General features: G+C 43.0%; 1 protein-coding gene and 1 pseudogene across 1 annotated transcript in view; both read left to right on the top strand.

Annotated features, from left to right (window-relative positions):
• PACRG (parkin coregulated) overlaps positions 1 to 25,138 on the top strand; it is a 582,476-nt gene that overhangs the window by 490,155 nt on the left and 67,183 nt on the right. The window lies entirely within an intron of this gene.
• Positions 4,368 to 4,464, top strand: LOC117098201 (annotated as a pseudogene).

Raw genomic sequence — 25,138 nt, 5'->3', positions numbered from 1 at the left:
TACAACATTTCAAATGTTACTTTTGAAAAATCATGTAGAGTTGTAGTAATATCAGAATGCCGTAGAGAAAGTTAATGATTATGGAACTCAAAAAGGGAAAGTAAATGAGACTGTAATATTGTGATTATTTAACTTAGTGCACAGATTGATCTTGCCTTAAATAATTACCAATTAACTTCTACTAAAAAATGTAGTAGGTATAAAATGTGTATAGCATACACAGGGAAAAAGAAGTAAAATAAAAGAACATTGGCTGGGCGTGGTGGCTCGTGCCTGTAATACCAGTACTTTGGGGGGCCGAGGCAGGTGAATCACCTGAGGTCAGGAGTTTGAGACCAGCTCAGTCAATGTGGTGAAACCCTGTCTCTACTAAAAATACAAAAATTAGCCAAGCATGGTGGCAGGCACCTGTAATCCCAGCTACTTGGGAGGCTGAGGCAGGAGAATCGCTTGAACGTGGGAGGCGGAGGTTGCAGTAAGCCAAGATTGCGCCATTGCACTCCAGTCTGGGCAACAACAGCAAAACTCCATCTCAAAAATGAAAAATAAAAAATAAAAGAATATTAAGGATAAACTAAAACACTGAGACTAAAAATGTGTGTGTCCCATTGAGAAAACATTTTGAGCTCCGCACACAATGGGAAAGCAGAAGAAGGATGGAAGTGGTAGAAGCCTGCATTCTAGTGAGGGAGCTAAACGACTCAACTGTAATGCACAGGAAAAAGTAAACGCTATAAAAGAAGAAGCCTAAATCAAGGGTTACGGGAGGACTTAATTTTGGAAGAAGGAACGGGAAAGAGAAAGTGGTCAGAAAAGGCTTGAGAGAGACTGCTTTTTGCTGGCTTTAGCGTGTGGTGGGCTTTCAGCCGGCTGAGGAGCGGGAGAAACATGCTTAGGGAGAGGGAGCTGGTCCACAAACAGGCAGAAAGGCGTGTGCATTATGAAGACGTGCCTTGCTAATTGAATTGCTTTTCTAAACAGTGGATGAAAAATGAAACAGAAACAGAGTGATTCTGTTAGTCAGGTTCCCTGGAAATAGGCTCTGAGATGGAGATTCCTGCACAGAAATAACGCCTATAAGAGACTGAGAATGTTACCCTTATCAAAATTCCAACGGCATTTTTCACAGAAATAGGAAAACTATCCTAAAATGTATATGGAACCACAAAGACTCTGAATAGCCAAAGCAATGTTGAGCAAAAGGAACAAAGCTGGGACCAGGCATGGTGGCTCACACCTGTAATCCCAGCATTTTAGGAGGCCAAGGCGGACAGATAACCTGAGGTCAGGAGTTCAAGACGAGCCTGGCCAACATGGCGAAACCCCATCTCTACTAAAAATACAAAAATTAGCCAGGCACAGTGACAGGCATCTGTAATCTCAGCTACTCAGGAGGCTAAGGCAGGAGAATCACTTGAACCTGGGATGTGGAGCTTGTGGTAAGCTGAGATCATGCCACTGCACTCTAGCCTGGGCAACAGAGTGGACCTCCATCTCAAAAAAAAAAAAAGGAAGAACAAAGCTGGAGGCACCACACTGCCTGATTTCAGAATATATTACAAAGATATAATAATCAAAACAGCATGGTACTGGCATAAAAACAGACATGTAGACCAAATAGAACAGAATAGAGAGGCCAAAATTAAATCTACACATTTATAGTCAGCTGATCTGCAACAAAGCTGCCAAGAACATAACACAGGGAATGGACAGTCTCTTCAATAAATGGTATTGAGAAAACTGGATATCCACATGCAGAAAATGAAATTGGGCTTTATCTCACAACATACAAAAATCAACTCAAAATGGATTAAAGATTTAAATATAAGAACTGGAACTGTAAAACTACTAGAAGAAAACATAGGAGAAAACTACATGACATCGGCCTAGATAGTTTTGTTGTTGTTGTTGTTGTTGTTGTTGTTGTTGTTTTTGATATAACCCAAAAGGCACAGGCAACAAAAGCAAAACTAGATAAGTGAGATTATATCAAACTTAAAAGCTTCTGTATAACAAAGGAAATAATCAATAGAGTAAAGAGATAACCCATGGAATGGAAGAAAATATTTGCAACCCCAAAATCCTATAAGAGTTAATATACAAAATATATAAGGAACTCAATTCAATAGCAAGAAAACAAATAACCCATTTTGAAAATGGGCATGGCCAGACACAGTGGCTCACGCCTGTAATCCCAGCTCTTTTGGAGGCAGAGACGGGTGGATCACAAGGTCAGGAGATCAAGACCATCCTAGCTAACACGGTGAAACCCCGTCTCTACTAAAAATACAAAAAATTAGCCAGGCATGGTGGTGAGTGCCTGCAGTCCCAGCTACTCGGGAGACTGAGGCAGGAGAATGACATGAACCCAGGAGGCAGAGCTTGCAGTGAGCCAAGATCACGCCACTTCACTCCAGCCTGGGGGACAGAGTGAGACTCCATCTCAAAAAAAAAAAAAAAAAAAAAAAAAAAGAGGCAAAGGATCTGAATAGACATTTCTCAAAAGAAGACATATAAATGACAAACAGGTACATGGAAAAAATGGTCAGCATCAGTAATCATCAAGGAGATGCAAATTAAAACCAGGATGAGATATCTCTTCACACCTATTAGAATGGCTACTATCAAAATGACAAAAGATAGCAAGTAATATGGTTTGGCTGTGTCTCCACCCAAATCTCATCTTGAATTTTAATCTCCATAATCCCCACATGTCTAGGGAGAGACCTGGTGGGAGGTGATTGGATCACGAGAGTGGTTACCCTCATGCAGTTCTCATAGTGAGTGAATTCTCATGAGATCTGATGGCTTAATAAGGGGCTCTTCCCCCTTAGTTCCTCACTCACTCTCTCTCACCTGCCACCATGTAAGGTGTATCTCTTCCACTTCTGCCATGACTGTAAGTTTCCTGAGGCCTTCCCAGACATGCAGAACTGTAAGTGAGTATTTTATACATTACCCAGTCTCTGGTAGTATCTTTTTAGCAGTGTGAGAATGAACTAATACAGCAAGTGTTTGTGAGGATGTGGAAAAAGAGAACCCTTGCACACTGTTAGAGGGAGTGTAAGTTAGTACAGCCATTATGGAAAACAGTATGGAGGTTCCTCAAAACATTAGGAATAGAGATACTGTATAATCCAGCAATCCCACTTCTGGGTATATAGATCCAAAGGAAATTAAATCAGTATGTTGAAGAGATATCTGTACTTTCATTTTCATTGCAGCATTATTCACAGTAGCCAAGACATGGAATCAACTTCAGTGTCCATCAATGGATGAATGGATAAAGAAAATGTGGTACATATACACAATGGAATACTATTCAGCCTTTAAAAAGAAGGAAATTGGCTGGGCACAGTGGCTCATGCCTATAATCCTAGCACTTTGAGAGACTGAGGCAGGAGGATCACTTGAGTGCAGGAGTTTCAGACCAGCCTGGGCAACACGGCAAGACTCTGTCTCTACCAAAAAAATAAATAAATAATGAAAAAAAGGAAATCCTCTCATTTTCAACAACATGGGTGAACCTGGAGGACATTACGCTAAGTGAAATATACCAGTCACATAAACACAAATACTGTGTGATCTCACTCATATGTAGAATCTAAAGTCAAATTCATAGAAGCAGAGAGTAGAACGGTGTTTAGCAGGAGCCTGGGGAAGGAAAGTGGATTGGGAGACGTTGGTCAAAAGGCACAAAGTTTTGATGAGACAGGATGAATGAGTTCTGGAGATCCACTGCAGTATGGTGACGCTGGAAATAATAATGTATATTTGAAAATTGCTAAGGGAGTAGGTCTTAAATGTTCTCACCACAAAAACATGAGAAGCATGTGAAGTGATGGATATGCTAATAAGCTTGATTTAATCATCCCACAGGGTATAGCGTACGTGTGTCAAAACATCACACTGCACACTATAAATATATGTAGTTTTTATTTGTCAGTTAGGCATTAATAACGCTGGAGGCAGGAAGAAAGAGGAAGAAACAGGGCTGGGCAGGAGAGGTTAGACTGCCTGGAGGAGGTCCCAGGTAATCTCCACTTGAGGCCGAGGAGCTGGGGCTTTGTGCCCATATATTAGCCAGCCCATGCAGGCTGCTGGAGGAAGGGGGTAACCTTGAGCAAAGCTGCTACTGTCTGAGGCGGAGGGCAATTCCCAGGATGAGACCCAGCCATCAGTGGCTCACATCCCAGTGCCTGGGAAGAGCCTGTTCTGTAGGAGGGTTGGGGCAGCACTCAGCAGCAGCCTCCACAGTGACCCATGATGTAGGGAAGGATAAATTCCAAAAATGTTTGAAAGTGTTTGCATCATTGATGTCTATTTTAATTAAAAGAACCAATGGGATTAAAAATCATGGTAAGCTGATCCTTTGTAGCTCATAAGCGTGATGAGTAGAATTTCACACTCAACTTGTGAGACGTGCCTCCCTCAAACCTTATAAATTATGATGGTACCTTAAAAAAAATCATGGTCAACCACATAAGATTCCATGTGAATTTTTGTGGCATGTAAAAACATGACTTCCTGCTTGTATTAGGCCGTTCTTGCATTGCTATAAGGAAATACCTGAGGCTGGATAATTTTTAAGAGATTCAATTGACTCACAGTTCTGCAGGCTGTACAGGAAGCATTGTGCTGGCATCTGCTTCTCGGGAAGCCCCGGGAAGCTTCTACTCATGATAGAGGGCGAAGTAGGAGCACGCACATCACATGACGAAAGCAGGAACAAGAGGGAGGTGAAGGGTAAGGTGCCACACACTTAACAACCAGATCTCACCAGTACCCACTCACTAGGGCAGGGACGGCACCAAGCCATGAGGCATCCACCCCATGACCAAAGCACACTGCCCACCATGCCTCACCTCCAACACTGGGGATTCCATTTCAACCCAACATTCGAGTGTGATCAAATATTCAAACTACATCACTGCTGTTCTAATGAGTTAGAAGTTGAAGATGCACCAATATATGTAACGGAAAGATAACGAGAGGACTGTAAGCCATTCCCATGGGTGTGCTGTCCCTCACGAAGGAGCAGAGCCAGCAGCCTACCCATCATTACGGGACTTGCACTGAGCTAGGTCAGCAGTAGCAGAAACAGCTTTATACTGATGGGGACTACAAAGCTTTAACACCCAGGGCCACCAAACATTCACCCTTACACCCAGACCCTCATACACGTTTGCGAGACTGGACAAGATGGGTCCGCCTGTTCCCGGCCATTGAGACGAATTGCCCTCCCTGTGGCAAGAATGAAACCCACAACTTGGGTGTTATTAGCACAACCTCTCATCAAATTGACACCACCAGCCATAGATGACGATATTAAGAAAATAAGGCAGATGCAGCTAAGCTGATAAGATATGGCCAAGTTGGAAAAACTAATTTCAGCTTAGAAAAACAGCACACTAATGAAGCTTTTAAAAATTAGCTTTTGACTAAAGCTCATACAGGGAGGCAGTGTTGGTGAAAAACCACAGTAAACATCAAAACAAGCATGAGTTGAGAGTCTGGAAATGTAACCAGAAGGTTATTGTTTTTAAATATACAGAGAAGACACACATATTTGTTTCCTGTTTATTATATATATATATATATATATATATATATATATATATGAAAACAAGAAAATTATTTTTTTTCAATCTACCGCTAATCAGTGTGACAAAAATCCTTGACCCTCTGGGAATCTGACCAGTTCTCCAGGCAATGGATTCTTCAAGTGAGAGCAAGTTCAAGTACTTCTGGTATCAGAAGATGCAGTCAGAGTCCCTGAGCCCAGAGGGTGTTCTTAATCTATGCCTGAAAATGATTGAAATGGACACCAGTGGAGGCAGATAAGCTTCAGAAATGTTTAAGGAGGCAAAAAAGAAAAAAAAAATGGAAAAGTAAACCTAGATGAGTACCTGGCGCACAGCAGAGGCCCAACATGCACTGGATTAATTCGTTAATTCATTCAAAATTATGCTGGCAGTCAGTTTGTGACAAATAGATTAAGACAGTGCACCAATGCACTGCCATTAGGGTATGAATAGTAAACCACCTTTATACCAAATAATTTCTTTTTATGGAAAAAGTACAGTCCATTTTTTTTTTAAACTTTTGGCAATACTGCAGAAGTAAAGGAACCACAGTGAACGCACATGATTATTTTTATAACATTTCGCAAAGTAAAAGTTTCAGCTGAAAATAAAAAGAAACCTTTATACATTGGAATAAATGCAGACTGGAGTAATTCTGTAGCACAGTGACCAACATTTGGACACATCCCGTAAGTCTTTAAGGTCACGGAATGAGTCTAGTTATATATGTTTTTCCATTCCAGACAGCTTGAAATCTAGTGTCTAATTCAAAAGTCCAAAAGTATGAAACTCCTGAAAATAAGCTTTCCAAATGACTAGTTTACTTTCTCCGTGGCACTTAAAATAGGATGGAAGGGAAGTCTAATTCTGAGAAAGTAGAATCTCCTTCTGATGTTTTGTTTATAAAAATAGTAAACATTTTACTACAGTAAAAAGGGCTAAATTTCATATCTCAATTTAAAAGTATTTGCAGGCCAGGCATTTGCTGGCTCACACCTGTAATCCCAATGCTCTGGGAGGCTGAGGCAGGAGGATCACTTGAGTCTAGGAGTTCAAGACCAGCCTAGTCAACATAGTGAGACCCCCGTCTCTACAGAAAATTACCCAGGGGAGAGGTGGTGCACACCTGTAGTACTCAGGGGGCTGAGGCAGGAGGATCACTTGAGCCCAGGAACTGGAGGCTACAGTGAGCCATAATCATGCCACTGCACTCCAGCCTGGGTGACAGAGTGAGACCCCTGCCTCTAAAAAAAACCCCACAACAACAACAAAAAAACCAGTATTTGTGATCCCTTTCAAAGCACTGATTCTTCTGCTTCTCAGAACACTCAGATTGCATCTGATCTTTGCTTGCCAGAATCATCATTTTATGGTTTAGCAAGGAATTGTCTGCAGGCTTTGCCCCAGTAATGGTTCCAAAGCCGTTCAGCCACAGCTCGAATAACCTGCACCTGGAGCACAAACGTGGCATTCGCAGTCAAGCGCCACCGTTCCCCTTCAGTTAGTCTCCTGACTTTGTGAAGTAGTAATCCCACACCTGTCAAATGCTGTTGGAGGAGACCCTTGAATAGTCCGAAGAGAACCCTCCTCTGGGAAGACATTTGGGACAGAAAAATTTTCCTTAAGAAGGAAGAAAAGATGGATGAAGAAAGCGCTGACTTCGTCTCATGAGGACCAACAGGCTCCACAATTCCTTTAGCTGCTGCGTCAGCAAGACGCCCAAAACTGTCTCCAGGCGACAGCAGAGGTCAGTTTCAGGTCCATAGAGTCCCACTAAGCTCCTATAATTGAGAACCTAATTCGATTCTAACCTGATGGTGAAAGTATTCAATGGTTTGCTTCTGGGCATTGAAATAAATAATAAAAAGCAGCAAATGTAATACTGCCATTGTTGACATTCTCTACAGTGGCATCAGAAACTCCTCAAAGTTCTATTTACTTCCAAGTGGCCATCCTCATAGTACATTGTCCGTTGTGGAAACTCTTTGCAAAGAGAACTTATGTCTATATATGTAATATTTGTGCCATGCATTACAGTTTTTAAAGAGCTTAGCAAATATGAATCTTCTTTACTACACAGCACTCCTTTAAGATAAAGCTTTCAATAACCAATTTTTAATCTCTTCATTGTAGCACAGGTAACTGTGTCCTTATGTTAAGAAATTATGCCCATTAGACTACCAGTTATTCCAATTTATCAGCCTAAAGTGTATATGGATCACTTACTCTAAGTCTACACACATAGCATTTTTTAGTGTAATAAAATATTCACTATTTTAATGGACAAAACATCCAAAAGAGATTCCACTTTCTCAGAATTAGACTTCCCTTTCCTCCTATTTTAAGTTCCAGGGAGAAAATAAACTAGTTATTTGGAAAGCTTATTCTCAGTGGAGTTTTATAGTTTCGACTTTTGAATAGACATTAAATTTCATGCCATCTAGAATGGAAAAACATATATAACTGGACTTTAAGACTTATTTGATGTGTCCAAGTATGTGTCTACATGTCTGTTTATTGCTGATGGAAACAGCAACAGTAATTCACCTTCAAAATCCCTAAAATGTGGTTGAATAAACAAGTAGAGAATTCGGGACGGTGTAATGCCGAACTGCTGTAGGTGCAGAGTTAGGGAGGAAAAAACCCAGAAGGTTATCAGAGCCTCAGACATTCAGAAAAGACTTCCTGGAGGAGAGAGGCCTTCAACTAGGCCTCGAAAGCCAGTATTTGGAGAGAGAGGAGGAGGTAGGTAAGGTGTCCCTGCCAGTAATTCCAGCCTTGTGAAAGAAGCCTGCAGGGCAGAAATGAATACCCTACTGAGATGGCAGAGGAGAGAGGTCAAGGGGGCCGCAACCTTCAGGCACAACTAGGAAGATCCCTGCAAAGGCAACAGCTCCTCTGGGCCAGCAGAGAAAGTGGAGACCCCAAACAGGGGCTCTCAGGATAGGATGGGGCTACAGCTGGGAGCAGCACCACCTTTGGGAGGCTGGCAAGGCGGGCAGACCCACGGGGGAGCCGTGGCTTGCTGGCTGGGCTTTCTCCTGCTGGCAGTGCTGGCGTCCTCCAAAATCGCTTCCTGCAGTTTTCCAATTTCTCTTAATTTCATCCACTATCTTTTCTTGTGCCCTGTGACCCACTCACTGCCATGCCGCCGAGCATGCTGTTAGAACAAGAAAACAACAGTCTGTGTTATGTTAAGCACATCCTGCTCAATCCTGGCCAGAGTTCCCTGCCCATACCCTTTATAAAGCGGTGGACAGTCCTCAGGTGGGCTCGCTGGGAGTCTGCACCAGCGGTGCATGCAGGAGAGCCCTGGGCTGCTCTGACCACACTGACATGCTGGGTTGTCACGCCCTGCACGAATGCAGACAATTCCACACAGATGGATCAGCAACTTTGCAGGTCTTGACAACTATGAGCCCAGATCCGCTTAGCCGGGTTGCCTCAGCAAAAGGTGACTTCACATAGGGTGGCTTGAAAAGGCAAGCAATCCTGGCTGACTGCATCCCTTCCCCAGGACCAGCACCCACCGGGTGACTCCTTTTACCCTTAACAGACTCCATCTGCCAGTCAGACCCCCTTATCCATGAGCCTGCATAGTTCAGAATTACTCTCAACACACAGAGATCCATTTGCCTCTCTGCGGTGGGACCGGACAGGTGCAAGAGCCTCTCTAGACCATTGGCTGCAGGTTGGTCATGATAAACAGCCTCACCCAAGAATGCTGAGCACGCGGTTACCGCATGTAAACAAGTCCCGGCTTCACTCTCAGCTGGAGCTGGCACGACGTTGGTATTTATGTAATGCTGCATTGGCAGACATTTCATCTGCAGTATATGTTGAAATAGACAGATAATTATTTAGAACACATAAAATAAGCTACTTCTGAAGATGGCTTGAAGTGGGCACTGACCTGCTGGGACTCTCAGGCCAGCCTCTACCACCAAAGGCGGCTCTCTACAGAACACAAAGGCCCAGCCTGGAAGGGAGTGGCTGAGGTGAGTGCCTCAGGACAGGCCAGCACAGTGATGTTCATTCCAAGAATACTTATGATGAAGAGAACCCAGGAGAGCTGAAGATTAGCGTCAGTCACACTTCTGTAATAGAGAAGAGCTCACCTGTGCCAGGTGCTGTGTCCCGCTGGGCCTGGCTACTCCAGAGGCTCCTCTGCTGCTGCAACGTGCCCGAGCCCCGACCTGCAAGTCCTCCTGAGAGAGTAGCTCTTAGCTCCAGCCTGCGTGTCAGACCAAAGCACACACTTTGTCCACTTCTTACTATGTTTAGTAAGAAGGGAAGCAGAAGGGAAGAAAACGAGGAAAGGAGGAACAAAGGAAGAGGAGAAGGAAGAAGGCAGTGCAGTAAGGGAAGGGAAAGGTGGGAAGGTGTGGAAATAAGGACCACAGACAAAAGAAGGGGCAGAGGAAGGTGGCTCTGTGGTCCTGGCCTTGTTCCTGGCAAAACACACTTATATTTTGAGGGTGCTCCGCTTCCCTGAGGCACACCAGGGAAAGTCAGCAGTTTCCTGTGGACTAGTGAGAAGAGGAACCCTGTTCAGGAAGAGTAGGCAATAGGAAGAGACAAAAGCGATTGATTCCCTGAGGTGCTGGAGCAGGAAGAACAGTCCAGGCATGGCCTGAGAGCAGAGCAAGGTCAAGAGCACCCCTCACCTACCCCCCCAGTTCACGCTCCCAGCAGGAGGCCCTGGCCCTGTACAGCCAGCCCCTCCACCTCTCCTCTAGGAGCCTCCACCCCTGAAACCAGCCCTCAGCCCTCTCCCAACTCTGCTCCTCCTGCTGACATACTGCCCCTCACACCAGGGCCACATCCCTCTGGGACTGCAGCTGGAGTGGCCCTGCCAGTGTAGCCAAGGGTATCTCCCAGGAGGAGATGGTCTCAGCAGCTTCCAACACATTTTCTGTTAAGTTTTCTCTTGTATTGTGATGTTACAGAACACTCTCAGCAGGAATCTGCCCCCGGGAAGTATTCTTTGCTGCAATCCATCTTCAGTTCACAATGGGAATAATCTGCTCACCATCCTTTATATGTTTCTCACCTACTTTCATGTTTTTTACATCTCTGTTAGGATATTTAAATTATTTAGGGACAAAGCTGAAGGTGTGTGAAAGGATGGATGAAGAGATGGCTGAACTGACGGATGAACAAAAAGTGCACCTACCAGTAAAAACAGAGGAATGGAGTAGAATGCAGGAGGCCGGAGGCTGCAAGGGTCATTTTGCCGTTGACCTAGATGGTAATTTGGAGGGAGAGAGAGAGAGAGAAATGACACTAGCCTTGAACTTGAGAGAGGCCATTTTCTAAACTACCCTGTGTGGCTAAATGACTTTGCATATGGCCCAAAGAAATAACCGCCATGCATTTCATTGTGTGAAAAAACATATTATGAGTTCAGGAAAATAAGAGGAAACATTTTAACATCAAGATGGGAAGGGATAAAGACAAAGCAAGAGGCTATGGAGGGGGCCGGATACAGCTGTCCACGTGAGAAATGGCGGTGGCTTCTGCGTGTTAGGGGCAAAGGAGATGGAGAAAATGGAAGTATTTGAAAAATAGTGAAGACGTAGAAAGGACAAATCTTAATGACAGAGAGTTTTGAGTGAGGAAGAAGGATGAGTCAAAGATAACTTCTGGATTTCTGTTCTGAAAACGAAATTCTGAAAGGGGAAATGGAATGACGAGGAAGTTTGTAGGGAGGGAGGGAAATTGTAAGTTGCACTGTCCTTCATGGTTAAGATTTCACCAAATGGGAGACATTCAAATAGAAATGTTCCCTGAATAACAGGACATTTTGTCCTGGGACTCAACAAGAAATGCCAGGTGGGAAATAATAGATTTTATTCAGCCATTCAAGAGCGTTCAGGTCTTGGGGGATAACTATCGTCATTCATGGAAGAGCACTCTTGTCACTGATGACAGAGATGGTCCATAGAAAGTGACACAGGGCGGAGACAGAAGATGATCTAGGGTGCAGTTCTGAGTCTCACCCTCTGCTGCGGTTTGGGGATGATTTGGATATAGCTTGTTTGGTGCCACCAAGTCTCATGTTGACATTTGGTCCCCAGTGTTTGAAGTGAGGCCTGGCGGGAGGTGTTTGGGTCATGGGGGCAGATCCCTTATGGATGCCTTGGTGCCATTCTCAGGGGAGTGAATTCCATGGGAGTGGGTGAGTTCTCACTCTTAGTTCCCGCAGAAACTAGTTATTGAAAAGAACCTGGCAGCTCCTCCTCTCTCTCTTGCTTCCTCTCTGGCCATGTGATCTCTGCACACACCAGCTCCTCTTCATCTTCCACAATAAATGGAAGCTTCCTGAGGCCCTCACCAGAAGCAGATGCTGCTGCCATGTTTCTTATATAGCCTGTAGATCCATGAGCCAAGATAAACCTTTTTCCTTAAAAATTATCCAGCCTCAGCATTCATTTATAGCAGTCCCAGCAGACTAAAACAGCTACGTTTAAGGGACAGATGACTCCCTTAAAGGAGAGCAAGCAGATGCAGCCAAAGATGTAGGTCAAAAACCACGAGAGTTTAGTTCTGTGGGAACCAAAAGAAGAATGTGTTTAAACAAAGAGAGCAGAGTCAAAAATTTCTCTTGGAGGCAAAGTAAAATAAAGGCTGAAAAATGTCCATTGAACCGAGCAACAATGCTGTCTTGGGTAAAGCAGTTTTCATATAGAGGTAAAACAGAAGCCAGATTATAATGGGTAAAAACAATAAGTAAGAGTTGAGGAACAGAGCAAGTACAGGCAACTCTTTTTTAAAAGTTGATTTTGAAGAAGGAAAGTGGGGCTAAATGTTGGTAGGGTTTGGGGGTTAGACAGAGACTTGTTAGTTGTAAGACGAAAAGACATGACTGTTTAAAATAAGAAAGATATGAGCTCCAAAAAAGAAAGGCTATAATCTATTGTACAAGGCCCCTGAGGAGGTGGGAAGACATAGCAGAAGAATTTGCCTGAAATGAAAATGGGCTCACCTCTTCCGTCGTAAGCCGGCTGAATGGGAGTTGTGGGCATGACTCGATCAGTTCAGACGCAACACATTTCCTGCCGCTCTCTAACATCCCCAAACCTGTCATATTTCCCCTTTTGCATGTGATAGTGTAATGATAATCCTGAAGCATATACACATATATTTATTCTCCATTGATAAAGCATCATATAATCTTCTGGAGACATAGGCTCCATTAAAATAATTTCTCGATTTCCCCATTGTATGTAGCCAGCCACTAAAATATCACTTCACTAAGAGTAGGTGGTGTTGGTGACTAGAAAATGTATGTCTTGAGAGTATGGTGTTCTTTTACTTGTAGAATATGAAATATCTGCTTCCAGATTCCTCAAGGTCCTCCTCTTTGGGTTTTCCTCTTGCCAGCTCATGCCATTCATCCCCTGTGTTAATGTCTATAGAACAGCAAGGAAATGTGTCTAAAATTCAACAGCTTGCCAGCACCTAAGAGAAATTATCAGAAATATTGTTGACTTCCTCTGAAATATTTCTCTCTGGAAAATTTTTTCAATTTCACAAGGTTTTATCATCTATATTATAGGGATTTGTTTTTAATTCTTCACAATTTCCTTACACGCCTCCAAAAGAATCTTTAACATGTACAGTTTTCTTTTTCAATTCTGCCCTTGGCGAGTCAATTTATAGTGTGGTTTGATATTTTATTATTGTCAAATATTGCTTATGAGAGAGAGGCTTTGGGTTGGTAACACTAAAATAAAATAAAAATAAAGTGAAGAAAAAGTTTTTTGTTTTTTGTTTTTTAAAAAGAGAAGCTTTGGGAAAACTGGCAAACTTTCTGCTCTTCCAAAGGTTACTTGTTATATGACTGATCTCCAAGCATTTATTTATCTGGAAAAATCTGTTTGTGATTCTGCATATGTCGGGGCAACAATGGCTGCGAGATACTTTGAAAGATGGTGGGATATGCTACACAGGGTACTGTACAAACCTCAGGGAAAATCATGTTAAGTAGAACTGTTCTCCTCCCATCTGCCAAACCACACCTATTTTTCTTCAAACCAAAATGTAGTTTGACCTCCAAGTAGGTTTCCTAAACAACCCTGCCCTTCTCCGTTCCTCCTAGTGCCACCTTGAGCTGGCCTTCTTCTGAATACTCTTTCATTTATTGGTAATTGTGACTTACTTATGTATACTTATGCCTTGCTAGCTCCTTTCCCCTTTTGGAAATTAATTTCAGCAGAAACTGAGTTGAATCTCTTCTATGTATTCTGAAGCATAGGTGTCCTTTGAGCATTCCATAAATATTTGTCTACTGATTGGTTGAAGATTTAGTCTCACACAAGTGCAGGTGAACTTCATCTCATTTTGGAACTCTGATGGGAAGTATGACTGTGTTACACAAGATTCTGGGTCTTTCCCTACCCTCGGGTGAATAAAGAGCCATAATCAATTAAAAATGTCTGCTGTGGGACTGGAAAGATGGCAAGAAGAGGTGGAGACTGTGCCTCTGTATCAAGAGTTTGCCACTTCTTTTTAATGGGGCATTGAATGGTTGATTGTATTAGTCCGTTTTCACACTGCTATAAAGAACTACCTGAGACTGGGTAATTTATAAAGAAAAAAGGTTTAATTGACTCATAGGCTGTACAGGAGGCATGACTGGGGAGGCCTCAGGAAACTTACAATCATGGCAGGAGGTGAAGGGGAAGCCAGCCCATCTTACATGACTTGAGCAGGAGGGAGAGGGGAAAAGGGGGAAGTGCTACACACTTTTACAACAACCAGATGTCATGAGAACTTACTCTCATGAGAACAGCAAGAGGAAAGGTCCCCCCTCATGATCCAATCACCTTCCACGAGGCCCCTCCCCCAACATTGGGGATTACAATTCAACGTGAGATTTGGCTGGGGACCCAGAGCCAAACGATATCATTGATGATTTGATACAAGCTTTTGAGATACGTAATATGTAGATATGTTCTTTAATTACTTAGCATGATGAATTTCATCAACCCTAAATATATATCAGTGGTTTGATTGGTTAGGTGGTGGGTGGGGTTTCTTTTTGGGGGGTAGATTTACCCTCCATTTCTTTAGTCTGACAGTATAACTTTTGGACATGTGATTGTTTCATAAAATATATTGGGATTGCATACATCCTAATTTGCAGTAATTTTATTTTCTTGATAGGTACAGTCTTCTGTAAATGGATTTTTATCTTAGCAAGTATTTTTTATATACATATTTCCTACCAATGTAGCTAATTTGACTAGATGTTATTAAATAGGGAGAAAATCTAGCTCTAGTTCATGTTTTCTTTTACTTAAGGAAAACAAAAATGCTCAACTTTTGTTGAAAATGATTGTAAGGCCAACAGTAACAGTGTTCAAAATATAAGAATGTCCTTAAGTAAATTGGAGTTGCCTCTTTGTCACCCCAGTTACTGTCTCTAAAGCCACATTTCTGTTCTCATAAGATAGGTTATATGAAAAGAAATGGAAGCACCATAAATTATATTAGTGTAAGATCACAAATTAATCACTTTATAAGCTATTTTCTCTTGAAAATTCTTTCTTTATAGAAGTTCTACCAGAAAATGGCTCACACTATTGAACTTAATAGGTTATTACTACATGTTTTGCTCAGTAATCTAAGCCAAATCATCAGGAAAAGATTATAGTTACCAGCTCCCATTGTCCTGTTTGACATCAATGAGAAGATGCTTTATTTATATTTTCATGTGTTATTTATTCCTGTCAGAAGATATATCCATTTTACATGCAGCTAAAATTCCTGGGGCTTTTCATTAATCAACTAAACACAGGATGTGCTTTAAGGAAGAGCTGTGGAAGGGAATATTGCCAAACCCTTTTAGTAAAATTGAAATTATATTTTCTTGGTTAACTGAAAAAGACAATGTTAATGATGGTGTGGACTAGCATCAGAATTAATTTTACCCTACAATTGAATTTATGGTCAAAGTGTCATATTCCTATTATTTAAGAATGTATTGTGTTATATCTTAAAATTTATTAGCTGAATAAATACTTATATGCATGGTATAATGGAATAAAAGAGGGTGCAATGGAGTCTTTATTTCAATAAGTGAGTTTTATGTACAATAGTAAATAATTAAATCCAATTGATTCCAGACCTCATAAGGCACTTCTTCTGTAAGGATAAATGACGTATTGGTGTTTGACTGAGTCTATAACTTATAACAGTATCATACTTGGGAGGAAGAATTTGAATACAAGGGCAGAGCAGAATTTGAATCTAGTTTAAATGAGAGAAAATCTTTGTAAAGTGTTGGCATAATGAAGGAAGAAGTGATTTGTCATTGGCATAGATTTTCTCTGCTGTCAAAGATCTAAAGAAGTTGTTTCATCCCGTTGCCCCACACTGGGCATTTTAGCCAGTTGACTGCTGGTGGTCTCAGACAAAGAAGGAACACTTTCAACACCACCATCAAGGACTTTCATAGTCTTGATTCTTATACTTTGAATAACTCTTCTTTGAGTTCTATTAACATTCATCTTTATTTTTCTCAGTATTGTAGGATAAAATGTTTAGACTTCCTATAATTTTTTTTTCTCATGTAAAAGGCTCAAAAAAAATGGTGTCTCTTCTGTATTTCTATCAGTCACTCTTTCTTCTTTGTCCTTCATGCTTGAGTTAATCCGTCTCATGCTTCAACCTCACTTTTGATGTGTAATCACCCATGTTGTTTTGCTATCTCTAATGATGGAAGTGAGTTTGGTGGAAGCAAAGATGGTGTTTCTCTATGTCTATATCCCCAACTACTGACCTAGTGGTCGCACTTAGCATGTGGTAAAAGCTTCTGAAAGAAGCATTTCAAAGTTTAGTTCCAAATTCCATCACCTTGATAAGTTACTTAACAAGGCACTTATTCTTTTTGAATATTTTTCTCATTTATAAAATGAGGCTAATAATATCTTCTCTCTGGGTTTTCATGACAAGCAAAATAATGATTGAGAGATTTGTACCATGTAAGATATGATTATTTTTCTAACCTTCAACTGGAGGAAATTCTGTCAAGACATGGTTTTAAGTTTCCAAGTGGTATATTTCTGTGCATTCTGTTGGCATTCAATACTTACTGCCCACTGAAATGAGTCTTCTTCTTTTATCATAATCTTCTTAAGGTGCTTACCTGGCCTCTTGGTTTCAAGGACCACCTCTATAAGAGACTCCATAATCTACACTTCAACGCTTGATCACTTACCTCTGCCCAGAATCATGTCTGTAAGAGTTAGCTCCATCAGAATTTTGTCCAGGAGTCCTTAGGTGGACACCTTGCTGCTTCTCCCTGCTACAATTCAGCCTCTCCAAGTGGAACCCCTGTCCTTCTTAATGTCACCAGATGGTGTGGGCACAGCTGGCTGTTCATTGCCCCTCCTGCTCCCATGGCCACCCCAACCCCTACACACACACTAACACCCCCCACTCCTACACACACACTCACACTGCCACATACACACACACTCACACCCCCCACTCCTACACACACACTTCCACATACACACACACTCACACCCCCACCCCTACACCCTACACACACACTGATACTCACACATACACACACACTCACACCCCCACCCCTACACCCTACACACACACTGATACACATACACACACACTCACACCTCTACCCCTACACACACACTCACACTCACACATACACACACCTCCACCCCTACACACACACTCACACCCCCTACTCCTACACACACACTCCCACTCCCACATACACACACACTCATACCTCCACCCCTACACACACACTCACACATACACACACCCCCACCCCTACACACTCACACATACACACACCCCCACCCCTACACACACACTCACACATACACACACCCCCACCCCTACACACACACTCACACATACACACACCCCCACCCCTACACACACACTCACACATACACACACCTCCACCCCCACACACACTCACACATACACACACCCCCACCCCTACACACACACTCCCACTCCCACATACACACACACTCACACCCCACCCCTACACACGCATGCACACATTCACACTCCCACTCCCACCCCTACTTCTACACTACCACACATGCACACACACTCTCACTCTCACACTCCCACCCCGACATACACACACACTCTGACACACTCACACTGTCACACTGTCACACTTCCATCCATAACACACTCACACTCCCATCCTCACATACACACACACACACTCACACCCCTTCCTCACATACACATACACACACACTCACACCCCCATCCTCACATACACACACCCTCACACCCCCATCCTCACACACACACACACACTCACACCCCCTTCCTCACATACACACACACTCACACTCCCATCCTCACATACACATACACACACCCTCACACCCCCATCCTCACATACACATACACACCACACTCACACCCCCTCCTCACATACACACACACTCACACTCCCATCCTCACATACACATACACACACCCTCACACCCCCATCCTCACATACACATACACACACACACTCACACCCCCTTCCTCACATACACATACACACACACTCACACCCCCTTCCTCACATACACATACACACACACTCACACCCCCTTCCTCACATACACATACACACACACTCACACCCCCATCCTCACATACACACACACACACTCACACCCCCATCCTCACATACACACACACACACTCACACCCCCATCCTCACATACACACACACACTCACACCCCCTCCTCACATACACATACACCACACACACTCACACCCCCTTCCTCACATACACACACACACACACTCCCCATCCTCACATACACATACACACACACTCACACCCCCTTTCTCACATACACACACACACACTCACACCCCCTTCCTCACATACACACACTCACACCCCCATCCTCACATACACATACACACACACACACCCCCATCCTCACATACACATACACACACACTCACACCCCCATCCTCACATACACATACACACACACTCTGACACACACTGTCACATTTCCATCCATAACACACTCACACTCCCATCCTCACATACACATACACTCACACCCCCTTCCTCACATACACACACACACATACTCACACCCCCTTCCTCACATACACATACACACACACACCCCCATCCTCACATACACACACACACACACTCTCACCCTGGCTCACAAGCATGCTGTTCCCAGAGCTTTACTTTGGAGATGGCGGTGGCTCCCTGGTGCCACACCTGTGCCTCCACCAGGCCTGTGGGGTGGGTGGGATGCTAACGCCTGGCATTGGCGAGAGATGTCTGGGAGGAGGCAAGGGGGATGTGCAAGGGACGATTCAGGGGTACATTAAGAAAGAAACCCATGGAATATGAAAGCTGCGATGGGGACAGAAAACTTAAGGAAAAGCAGAAATTTTGTTTAAAGATTTAGGAAAAGTTTGGCTGTTTTAAGAAGCAAGCTCTGTACTCCCCTCCTCATGAAGAAAGCTGCTTTTGGTGTCGAGCGTTGGAGTCTGTGAGTACAGGGTGAGGTCACGGGGTCAAACGGTCACCTTGCCTGCCATGCTGTGGGGTGACTCCCACCTCCTTGGTCCCCTCCTCCCCAACCACCTGGCTGGGAGAGGGCTCCTACCCTCCCGCTTTGGACTGCGTTCTCACTTTCACTCAGATCTCATGCTACTAAACACAAATAATCTCGTTTGCCCTTTTGTTTGGATTTTTGGCACATACGTGGTGGGGCCTCTTCAGCTATAGAGTCATTAACCCTAGACTCCTGCTTCATGGAGTCAACAACCGACTGTGCCGTCCTCACCCTCGGGGCTCTGCCCTGTGGAGAGAACGTGGTCCACTCCAGAGCGCAGCTCTGCCCATGTTTGCCGCGTGACCTCGACCAGGTTCCCCCACTCAGGTAAACGAGGGCTGCCTCAGGCTTCCCTCCTCACCCGTAGCGAAGAGTCTTGCCCTTTTGCTTCTGCATCATAAAAGCACTCGTGTTCCGGAAAGACTTCTCATAACGTCTGCTTGAAATTTTACCCCCCAAAATTAGGCTGTTCTTACTAATTTCTAATTCTTCTCAAAAGGCAACTCAAGTCTGTCTATGTGACGTATTTAACGGCCAATCTTTCTCCAATTCTTAATGTGAATTTTACAGAAAACTGGTATTTGATATTTTTAGGCATGTTTTCTAGTGAAAAATAAGATTTCATATACCATGTAAATTTCATGAACTGAGAGAGGGGAAGAAAAAAGGTGAAAGGTACTGCTGAACCTGCACACTGCAACAGTTTGATTTAAATTTATGGTATGCTGTCACTGGGGAAAAAAATCAGTAAAATATCCGAATGTTCACTTAACATATTTTCAACAAAATCTCATTTTTTTCTCCTCAAGTCTTTATTTGATTTACACACCAAGAAAAGCAGAAAGGATGACAGGTTCAATTACAAAGCTAAGTCTTGAACTTTTTGGTCATTTCGCTTTTAACAGGTGTGTGTGTGTAATACACAGGCCCTTCCATGGTCATCTGACCTGGCCCTCTTGGGAGATGTGGCCCGGGCTCCAGGTGTCCTCATACCCTGCACTGTTTTGACACGATACATGCCTGGGGACCAGAGTTTCGGAAGAAGGACCTGGAGGGCTGAGCTGGCAGCTGGAAAGGCAGGGTTAGGGATGGGGACAGAGCTGGGAGTCACTCTACAGTTTGGTCTGGGTAGATGTGGGGGGTGATCTGAGTTGAGGTACATGTTTATAGCTTTTCAATGGAGAAAGTAGGAGGTTGATTTCTGGCAACCAGTTGAGAACCACAAAGTGTGTAGAAGGCGAAAGGGGAAAAACAGGTGAATGAGAGGCCACGGTAAACCCAAAGGAGGGGCACAGGCTGGGGCTGGAACAGAGGAATCCATTCTAATGCCAAGTCCAGTCCGCATCTGGCACTCCCAACATTCATACCCATTTGTGAGTAAATCTGGCAGAAAAGAAAGTGAAGGGGGAGACATGAGGGTGGGCTCAGACTCAGAAACAGTCATGTCACTGCCTAATTGCTTTTGTCCAAGTTAAAACAATTTTTTTAAACCAACGATGTTAGCTGAGGCAAAGCTGTGAAAAAGAAAAAAAGATTTTTTAAACTTATTGAGCTATAATTTGTTACTGATTTCATCCATGCAACAGAAAACTTGGGATCAAATATTAGAAAATTAAATTAGGTTCATTCACAACCAAAGATCTTTTCTCTTGCCCTATGGACCTGCTGAGTCGAAATTCCGTTTTCCATCTCCTCACAGCATTTTAGGTAAATGATTATCATCTGATGAATTGCACTAAAAGCAAATCACTAACAGATAGATGAGCACCATTATTCTATTAATTAATGCCACTGTGTGTTGTGTATGTAACAAATGCAAATTATCAAATAGGGCAACACTGATTTTCTTTTCCATGCATTCCTCAGTACAATTCAAATGCGTTTTGGAAACTGCCCTGGACTGAGAGATTGCAATCACTGTACCATTTTCCTCTTGATTTATAGGGCTCAATTATCTTTCTTTGGTTATATGAAATGTCTTTTCTAATAAAAGAGCCAAAAAGTGAGAGACAGCATTTCTAGCATCAGGCACAGAAGGGTGATGTGATCATATCAAATTTCCTATGGTCTAGCAAATGTTGACAAATAGGGGAAATTAGGATTGCTCATCCAATATGTTTTGGCCTCAAAGGATTCAGCGAATAAAGTAACTAGAAAAATTAAATATGCGTAAACCAAGCCGCAGCACCTTTAGAATACTTAACAGATTACCGAGTTGTGTCATTTATAGCAATGAATGTTTTCAGGCTCCAAGCAAAAAATTTATTTTTCACTTTACTTGAAAAGAAGATGATGCCTCCAAATATCACAGGGAATTATTTCTTTTGTGTCCAAATGAGTCCAGATCTAAACCAACATTTAAATGGGCTTCAGTCATGAATTACAAAATGCAGTTGAAATGAGTATTGTTTTGCTGATAGTTTAGTCTGAAAACAATTGTCTTTTTCCCTACAGATACAGTGCCTCCTTGATTAAGTGATTTTTAGTTATTTTTTCATAACAGCCCATTATTTGTTTGAATACATAAATTAACCTGGGGAGACCAACCATGGTCCTGACCCGCACTGGACTTCTCTGTCTGTAAGCAAGGCGTGGTGCAGGAGTCATAGGTTATGTGATGTACCACTGGCTGGTGTCACTGTCACTGACTCCACTCTGAGTCCTGAAGCTGTGGGCCTGTTATTAAACAAATGTCTTGAACACCCAAGTCTCTCTGGGCCCCCAGCTGGCTGTTGTTGACAGTGCCACACAGTCACTGAGGACAGAAGTTCCATGGGGAAAGGGGAGGGGCATGTGCCTGGCACCAAGTTACGCCTTCAGTAGAAATGTGTCCAGCATGTGAATGTTCATGTACGCTCTGCGTTTGTGTTGCACAGTGGTATCCAAGCATGTGCCTGCACCCCCAACAAGCTTTTTGGGGTTTCCATGAAGGACATTTCCAAGCTCCCAAGTCACTTCCTGTGTGTGTCAGAAGTGGCTCTTTTCATTTCCAAGACCGTGTAGCTGATTGGCATCTACATGTACCCACACACCCACACACACAGCAGGGGCCACCCCTCAGCTCCTCCTCTGTGGGTCCCTAGTCACCATCTAACCCACCCCAGTGTTCTCCTCCAGGTTCTGGTCCTGTCTGTCTATCCGCTGAATAACTAAAGATGCTTAGAGTCTAAAAAACCTTGAGTGAAACCCTGAAACAGTAACCTGAAGGAAATGTTATTATTATCTAATTTAGAAGAGAAACAAATGACTTCATTGTCTCCTTGTTTTAACCAACAAAAGAGATTCCACCTGGGTCTCCAAGGCCCAGCTGCTGAGGGTTAGTAACTGAGGCTAGAGACGCTATCTCACCCTGGTTAAATCAACAGGGTCTGTGATTGATGATGTCTGTACAAACATGAAATGTAGTCAAACGGAGTAAGCAGAGACTGAGCAAGCATTTACTAATGTGTGGCCATCTGACAAAGCATTCTTACATTTGTAGTCTTTAATTTGACACAGAGATTTTGTCTGTCATGTCTATGGCCACTTTTGTGTGTTCATGCCGTGATTCACAAAGATGAATGATTTCAGTGCCATATATGATGGTATTTCAAACAAAACCGAGTGTCGTAATCTGGAATATAGTTTCCATTTCATTTTATAGGACAATATAGAGCAGTTTATTTCATACCATTCATTTAAATCATTTTCAGTAGGGTTTTTTTTCCTAAAAGAAAAACTTTCTGAAGTCTCTTTTTTAATTTCTTCAGTTGCCTTAGGTTTGGGTGGAGCTGATTGATGATGTGTTTCTATGTGAGCTTCATCGAGGATCTGCCCTTGAATCATCTAGTATTTTCTGTAACGTCGGGCCAAGGAGACCTAATGTGTGCACTTTACGTGCACATTTTGGACACCGAAAATACACTGCCATGCCTTGCAATTGCACAAATCATTTAAGAGCCCCTCTGTCAGGGGAATAAGCTGCCTCCCTTTGTCATGCACTGTGTTCTGTATTTTAGAAAGGCCCAGTACTGACCACATTTCCTCCCACAAGGCCCCATGCCATCAGCACAAGAGCTTGTGAGGCTGAACCCAAGCCCCAGAGATCAGAAGTCCCATACTGTGGGAGCTCTAAGTATCTCATTTAGGACTCCAGGAAATATTGCTTCATTTCTCAATATGTCTATCCTCCGAAAGTACCAACTCATTCAGTTGCTAAACTAATTCTTCATTTTAATGTAAGCTTTTGGGAGAATAAAAGTGAGCAGCCCTAAAATGAAAGTGTTTTTTAAACAATAATGGTGCCGGAACATGAGACTTTTAACCTTGGCAAACAAAGTATTTTAGCCACAAAAAATTGCAGAGCTATAAGAAATTCCTGAAAACTTCAATAGAGAAAAAGTAATTCCTCGTTATGCTTTTCTTTTTAGTAACCCATCGACAAAGAAGAGAATTGCCCTCCGTGTTAGCGAAGGGCGGAGGTCCAGACTTGCTCCTTGTCTTGCTATCATTTTCTACCGTCGTTGTTTGTAAAAGTCTAATCTTTAAGTCAGTTTATGCTTCCCGGACTAAACTCTGCAACAAATAATATGAATGTCACACATTTAATTATTTGTAATTAATTCCAAACGGAGTAAAACAAGGAGTTGTGAAAGTTGTTTTTCCCCGAGGATGTTCTACTTACATTTAGTAATAGGTTATTGTGGCTTTATCTTTTAAAGTCTACTTTCGGGGCCCTTTTTAACTTAATTCTATTAAACTACTCTTGGAAACTATCGATTCTATAAGCTATCCCTTTTTCAGAAACATCAAATTTTGTGCCTGAATTATAATTATAGCCTAAAATCAAATATAATTTAGCACATTATCAGACTGGGAGTGCTTTTAATACTAATCAGGGAGGACCCTCACTAAATATGGCTTCATTCATTCAAAAAATTGCACAGAGCAGGCATCTCCGTGACAGGTTTGGAGAGCCACGTGTTCGTATGGTTTGTTGTAAGTCAGCCATTAAGGAAACAGAATGAATCACAGCGTTCATAGAGATGCAGCCTCAGTCCTCTTCTCCTATTTATCTGCGTTCATTCCCTTGGCCATCTCAGATTCAGCCTCACAGTTGTCAACACCGTCTCTGCACTGATGGCTCCCACGTTTGACACCCCTCTCCCCACCACACACTCTGAGCTTCTAACTCCTGTGTCTGACTTCCTAATCAGCCGCTGTGCTTGGATGTCCAGCAGGCCTTTTAAACTAAAGGTGCTCAAGACAACTCTTGACTCGGTCTCTGGGCATTTTCTGCCCCAACTCAGGCCTCTAGCCACTTAACTAAATGGGACCACTATCTATGATTTACCAAGAACCATAAAGTTACCTTGAAGTCTTCATTCCTTCACCTTTACCTCCTACCTCCAAATTCTGCAACAGCAAAGCGTTGTTCTACTCCACGGTCTTCATGAATCTGCTCACCCCTCAGCGCCTCCACCTCTACCTCTCGCCTGGATTGCTGCAACAGCTTCTAAAAAGTTCCTCTGCTTCTGGGACAGCCCATCATCCACTCTGTTACCAGAATGGTCTTTCTCAAAGTTCAATGGGATTTTGTCACTCCCTTGCTTAACATCCTCCAGTGATACTCCATGACGCTTAGAATCAATGTCAGTGCCCTTACCTTTGCATATAAGACGTAACATCACCTAACCCTAGGTATTTCCCTGACCCCATCTCGTCTCTTTCTTATTCGATATTCTCCAGTTGCATCAGAGGTCTTGCTGCTCTTCCAGCACACCAAGCTTGATGCTGCCTCAGGGCCTTTGCATCGGCTCCTTCTTCTGCCTGGACACTCTCATCCTGGTTCTGCACATGGCTCCTTTCTCCTTTTTGTTTGGATTGCTGCTGAAATGCTACCTCCACATGAAGGCTTTCTAAGTGATCCACACCTACAGGCTTGGGCACATTCTGTCCCCTCACTCTGTGTTCTT

This window comes from Trachypithecus francoisi, unplaced genomic scaffold, assembly GCF_009764315.1.
Source record: "Trachypithecus francoisi isolate TF-2019V2 unplaced genomic scaffold, Tfra_2.0 Lachesis_group15, whole genome shotgun sequence".
Lineage (NCBI taxonomy): Eukaryota > Metazoa > Chordata > Mammalia > Primates > Cercopithecidae > Trachypithecus > Trachypithecus francoisi.
The sequence above is the reverse complement of the archived record's forward strand: the minus strand, read 5'-3'. Positions and strand labels throughout refer to the sequence as shown.